Genomic DNA, 6,619 nt, shown 5'->3' with positions numbered 1-6,619 from the left:
GTGAGATCATGACCTGAGCCGAAGTCGGACGCTCAACCGACTGAGCCACCCAGGCGCCCCTTTATTCTTTTTAGTTATTTTCTGGACGGTCGGCTCTGCCGGGAGAAGGATGACTTTGGTCTGTTTCCAGGAGGAGTGTAGCCCCAGCTCTTGGAACAGCACGCAGTAGAAGCTGAATAGGTATGTGTGGAATGAATGAAAGTTCTTGCGTGCGCCCTGTGATCTGCTCTGAGAGCCCAGCTGACCATTCAGTGGGAGATAAGGGGTAGAATAAAATAATCAAAACCACATCAGGGAAAGGCTTCAAGGGCCAGCTTTGGCACGTGTCTCGGGCCCTGGAGATGACCAGGGAACAAAGGAGCCTGAGCATTTAATGAGAACTTTCTGAGGGGTTCGTGAACGATTGAATGGGAGAATGTCAGACACCAGAGTTTGCCAGGGGAGGGTGTTGTTAGCAGGCCACTGGCTCTCATACCTATTGGCTCCCCCAGTGCGGGCTTCTCTTCAGGCCAGTGGGTCCCAGGGCTGTGAGCCAGGGCTCTGCGGTTCCAGGGACCCTGCTCAGATGACTGCGAGGTGCGACTTTCCACTTCCGGGGGACACTTCCTTGGGCCAAGATCGCCCAAAGACGCAAGGGCGAGCAGGCCCGTCCTTTGGAGGGCAGAATCGACTGAGGACCCAACCTCTGACGCCAGGCTTGACACAGCATTAACTGGGCGGCAAAACCAAGAAAGGGAACTAGGAATGGACCCAGTGTCCCTCGGGGTCGGATCCTCGCCATCAGAACGCAGAGAGCCCAAGAAGAGAGCTTGCACAGTTTCTACCTCATCTGTTAAGGCCTCTTCAGAAGTCACTGTCCTGTTAGATTTGTGTCCCCAAATCCTTTTTTAATCCAGCAGAATCTCTTTAAGGGGTAGAATCTCAGCCCCAATGGTCCAGGCTCAAGGTACAGAGAGGACAGGACCAGCAAGATGGAGGTGGAAGGATGGGGGTGACAGGGGCTCTGGCTCAAACCAACTCCGGGCCAGGTAGAGAGAGGTGGTTGCACAAGACACCCCTTCCCAGGGCACTCTCCAGGGTGAGCATTGGGTCCTTGCCCTCAGAGTTCAGCAGGGCTGCGGGGAACCTGAATTTGTCGACCTCCATCTCCAGCCAGCTTTCCCACGCGCGACCTGGAGGCTTCGACCTTTCCGGATTTCTCTGCCAAGAAGTGGAGCCTCGATACCCCACCCTCATCCCACCTAACCAAAGCAGGCGTCTTCTGAACCCCTCCGTGCCCAGTAGTGGGCCACCTGGGCGGCTTCTAAGATCTTCCCAATTCCATCCTCCGGGCAGCTTTCCGGGCATCCTTGGGGCCTCTGGACTGGGTTTTCTGTCCCCCAGGCCTGTCTCCTCCACCCGGGGATAAACTGAGCGCCCCCAGGATTGTTGCTGAGCGCGGATTTGGGGTCCGCAGAATCGAGTTTTCTCCGGCTCCTCCAACGAGCGTCGGAGGCCGGAGGGTAGGGAACGGTGTGCACCGGGCTAGGGAACGGAGGGTGAGGGAGGAGAAAACGGGCCGTGAGCGTGTTGACGCCACTGTGTGTCGGTTTCTGTGAGTGTGCACCAGTGCGTGCCCGGATGGGGGCGGGACAGGAGTGGGGGGACGGTCGGGCAGGTCCGGCCTCGCGCGCAGAGGGCTCTGGGGTGCGAAAAGACCTCCTCGCGGGGATCCGTGGGACGCGACCGCCCCACGGAAGGTGGACGGAAGGGAGGAAACGCCAGCTTCTGGCTCCTTCCCCAAAAGCGCTCTGGGAAGGGATTAGGCGCCCCCTGTACTTTCGCTTTGGGCGTGATTGATGCGAACGGCTCTCCGAGGGCCGCGCAATTAATAAAGATTACGCTCGTTTAGTCGAAACGTCCCTCTTAATTAATGGAGAGAAGGGCGCGAAGGGTGATTTATTTGCATTTGCAACACGCTTTCGGCCTCACGGGATTTGCGGCGAGGGCGGCCGCTGGGGCCCAGGACTAATTGGCTACCACCCGGTTGAGGCCGACTTGTTCCGGACCGAAGTGTCCCCCATCCTGTTCCCCTCATGTCGCCGCCTACGGGACCTACTCCCCGGGCCTTACACCTCCATCCCCCTAACTCCGTCTGAAACCACCCCAGATGCAGGTGGGCTTCCCTCCCTCGAGAGCACTAGCCCGGCCCTGGCGGGCACTCCCTGCCCCGCACACTCCCCGTTGCGCCTCATTACCGCCCCCCTCAAGGCTCTGGAGGGGATCTCCGGGAGGCCTGATCACCAATCCCCGCCGCCCCAGCTTCCGACGGTGCCGTCAGGGAGGGGTTGAGTCTTGGAAAGGAGCGCTAGGAGTCCCCCAGGCCAAAGGGGCTCTGGGAACCTACCCGCTACGTATGAATGTGTGATCGTGTGTCTCAATGTGTGTGGGTGAACGTACGTGCCTGTTATGTCTGTGTTTCTAAGTATCTGAGTGGTGCGTTGTTGCTAAAATACCACTCTCTCTCCCGCCTTGCTGTCCACCTGCTACAGCCCGGGCGGGGGAGGGGAAGTGCAAACTTTCCCCGAAGCGTAGCCGCATGAAAACACTCTGGCTTTAGCCGGAGACTTTGTGCCCCTGGGTGGGGGGAGCAAGCGCTTCCCACCCAGCAGGGGCGGGAGCGGGGGGGGGGGGGGGGGGGCGGCGAGAGTTGGGGGGAGCTGCGTGGCCGCGTGGAGGGCGCAGGAGTCAGGAAGAGGCTTCAAAGGTTTCGGTAACGACTCTTCGGCCTTTATTTATGCCCCTATTAATACAATATCCATCATGGAGATATCGATCTTTATCCTTTAAACTGATACGCTAGGAATCAATTAGCCATGCAGATTACATTTCCTACATATCCAAATGTTAATCTTTCAGTCTCTGGGCCAGTGATATATATTTTTGCAGCCAGATAGTATTAGATTTCGTTTAGAAATGGGAAGAAGAAAAAAGGCTCTCTGAAGCGCATTTCTCTTGGGGCTACTTGTCTTAACTCTTGGCCCCCACTGGGCCCTGGGGTCTGGGGGCCAGGATACTTCTTGGAGTTTCCCAGGGCAAAGAAGCAAGACCGCGACGGCGACCAGCGCGCAGGGCCACCGCGGGGACGCGGTACAGCTTTCTGTGACAGGACTCTGGGCAGCCGGTTAGCGTCAGGTCTCCACTTCTGGTGGGGGCTCCTTCCAGCTAAACCACCCTGTCTGGCAGGCCCCTTTCGATCGCTTGTGGCGTTCTGGATGGTCAGTTTCCATCTTTTCAGTTTCCCCTCCAGGGTTCTCCCAACTCCAGGCTTCTAAAATCAAAATTATTCTTCTACTCCTCACCCCCCAAACCCAAGGCTAGTTTAAAGGTCCGTCTCCAGAAAGAGAAACCTAATTTAAAACACGAAATCGGTGTTTTCCTGGGGGAAGGGAGATGGAGAGAAACTTTAAGGTCTACGAAGGAACGTAATGGGATCCTTGATGTTTAAGAAATTGGAAGGGTTGAGGCAACCTGTTTAGCTTGTGGTGATTTCTCTCCTCTCCTCTCCTCTCCTCTCCTCTCCTCTCCTCTCCTCTCCTCTCCTCTCCTCTCCTCTCCTCTTCTCTTCTCTTCTCCTTTCTTTTTTCCCCTTCCTTTTCTTTTTTTTTCCTTTTCATTTCTCTCTTCTTTTCTTTCTCGTTCTTTTTCTCCTCCTCCCTACGAAAGGCTGGTGGAGTCAGGAACGGATGCATCCTGGGGCGGGGGTCCCCTCCTCTGTGCACAGTGAGCTCCCACGGGCCACAAGGAGGCAGGGTGCATGTTGCATGCTTCCTACTGTTTTCCTCCAGTCCCTGGCCCCAGCCGGCGTGGCTCTGGGAGCCTCGGCCTCTTCTACCTCCCCCCACCTGTTGCGCTCACTGCTGGGAGTTGGCTGCAGAGTCTTTCTCGCTCCAGGCGAGATTTTAATCCCTGCGGACTGCGGGTCCTGGGTTTACTCACAGCTCTGCTGCCTTAGGCTCCCGTGCCCTCACTATCCAGCGCATCCTGGTTCAGCTAGACACCCAGGTCTGAACATTCTTCTTGAAGATCTCTCTTTTCTTGCTCCTTGCATCCGCTCCGTCCCCACCCCCTGAAATCCTCGTGGGAGAGAAATTTCCCGCGGGGGCTAAAGATACGCAGGCTGAGGAGCTGTGGCAGATCTGAGTTTTGGCTCAGGCAGTGGGGACGTACGGAGTCAGACCTGGCCTGATCCAAGTGAAAGGCCTGTTAGCTTTCCCCCACCTCCTCCACTCCCCTCCCTCCTCCCACCTTCGTTTCCCACATCCCATCCCCCCCCACTCCAGGAGTTCCTGGAATGGTCATTTGCCTTGCTGGGTTTTTTTGTTTTGTTTTGTTTTTGTTTTGGCCTCAGGCTCAAAGAAACCCTACAGACCCTCCCGCCTCCCGCAGCCCTCCTATCAAGTTCTCCAGCTCTACTCCCAACCCCCCCCCCCCCACGTCAGATCATCTGCCTCTTTCCCTGGGCCCATCGGAAGATGCCCTGCCAAGACCCCTCAGTCCTTACCCCCACGCAAACACCCTGCTTGCTCACAAGCCGAGCAATTGTCGAATTAATCAACCCCCCTCCCTGCGCCGTGGATTCTCACCGAGTTGGGCAGAGCATTTTTGAAGATTAGAGAGGACATATTCTAATTTTTTTACAAGACGCTTCCCCCTCCCCCCCCCCCCCGAATTGGGCTCTGGCATCTTGTCTTCCTTATTTGCACAAAAATAATTTTTGTAGAGCCAAACAAACGTCTGCAGGAGACAATTTGCCGAGAGATTCATTCTCTCCCTCCCTCGCTGCCGTTAAATTTTTTTTTTCCTTTTACATCTCTCTTCTTCCCCTCCTTTCCTTTTCCTTTCCTCGTTCTCCTTCTTGTCTTCCCACAAACCATATGTTCTTTATTGAGAATCCGCTCACACGTTCCCGGCCGCTCCCCCAGCCGCAGCGGCACCGCAGGGGCAAAATCACTGTGGTTGGCGCACATCACATTTCAGTGCGGCGCCCAGATCCCCATCCAGTCCCTAAATCCGACCTCATCCCGACTGATTTTCCAGTGGGGGAGAAGAGCGGCGCCAAAGTTTTTGACAAACAACTGCGGGGGGCCCAATGCTGGTCGCCTCGCCTGGCGCTGCGCGGGACGGCGGGTTTAACCCAAGCATTCACCAACCCCGGATCCTCGCATCCGGCCAAGACGCGCGTGGTCAAGGACTCAGTGCTTTGCATTTCCCTCGCGTGAACGCGGGGCAGCCTTTCTGAGAAATTGAGGGCTTCGTGGTGTTTGCTCAAACCACAGACTGCAACCCCGGGTGATGCCTGGGACTCGGCGAGCGGACAGGCGCGGCCCCGCGGGGCTACCACGCCAGGCTGCCAGATCCCGCGCCCTCCCGTTGGGGCAAAAAAGGCCCGGGTGGCTGCGTGGCAGACGTCCCCGCCCGGGCCACTCAAGAACAGTGTTTTACATAGATCATAATTTTCTTAAGGCCTTTGTCTGGCTAGAAATGGGGTCGCCTCTTAGAGGCCAAGAGAAGTCCGGGGCTCATGAAAGGCTGGGTCCACAAATGCAAGAGCTGCGCGCTGAAGGGCGTCCTGCGGCCCAAAGCAGATGGCACCGGACCGCGACTGGACTGTTGATCCACACATCCAAACCCGGGAGCGGGAGAAGCTTGTTCAAGTGAATGCGGCACGCTCGCCCCAGGCTTGGACAGGCAGCCAGCTGTCTATTTCACCTGACGTTCCTCTGAAACTCGGGGCAGAGGAGGCATCGGCGAGTTATCCTTCTCCCCCGCCTCCCACCATTATCTTCCTATTGCCCTCAAGGCTTCAGTGGCATTTTGCACGTGCACGGATAGCGCGCGTGGACACCACGTTCGTTCTGGAAACTGTCCTAGAGACTTTCCTGCCTGCTTTCTGGGTAATTTGTCAGCCTGGGGAAATGATGCTGCCTTCCAAACCTGCGTTCAGTGCCGCAGGGGCGAGGGCGCTTGCCTTCCAAGACCCACTTTGGGGCCACTCCTTTGTCAATTGGCGACTGTATCGCGTCCAGAGGCAGCGCGGAGACTCTGGCTCAGAGGCTTGGGAACGGGGACCGGGCCTGGGTGGACACTCCCTTCCTGCTCCGGGGAATGGGGGGGGGGGCGGGGGTAACTTCTGCTTCCGGAGAGACTTCTGAAAGAAGGGAGGCACAAGCTTCGGAGATGGGAAAGGAGTGGCTGAAGTGTAGAACCGGGGTTCGTTCTCGAAACCAATCTGGAAAGCAGGGAACCACCCCACCCTTCCGCGACCTGTTGCGCTCATCTATGTCCAGGCTCCGGCTCCGGGCCTGGTCTGGTTTGGCTGCGAGTGGACGCCATGGGCCCGAGAGCCTCAGCCAATGTCGCTGTCCCGGCCTTCCCTGGTCGGAAATCAGGGATACCAAGTTCAAGGAACTTGGACTCCCGAGGTCTTTGGATCCAAAGTGGCCCCGCAGCCCTAATGACCCAGCTGCTGGGAGACTGAGGGTGCCCTCTCACCCACCTCTGAGTCTCCCGGGTCCTCTGACCGCCACCCGCTGGAGAGGGTATGAGTTAATCTGGCTACAGAAGAAGAGCTCTCCCG

This window comes from Panthera tigris, chromosome C1 (assembly GCF_018350195.1).
Source record: "Panthera tigris isolate Pti1 chromosome C1, P.tigris_Pti1_mat1.1, whole genome shotgun sequence".
NCBI classification, from domain to species: Eukaryota; Metazoa; Chordata; class Mammalia; order Carnivora; family Felidae; genus Panthera; species Panthera tigris.
Note: the sequence above shows the minus strand (reverse complement) of the source record.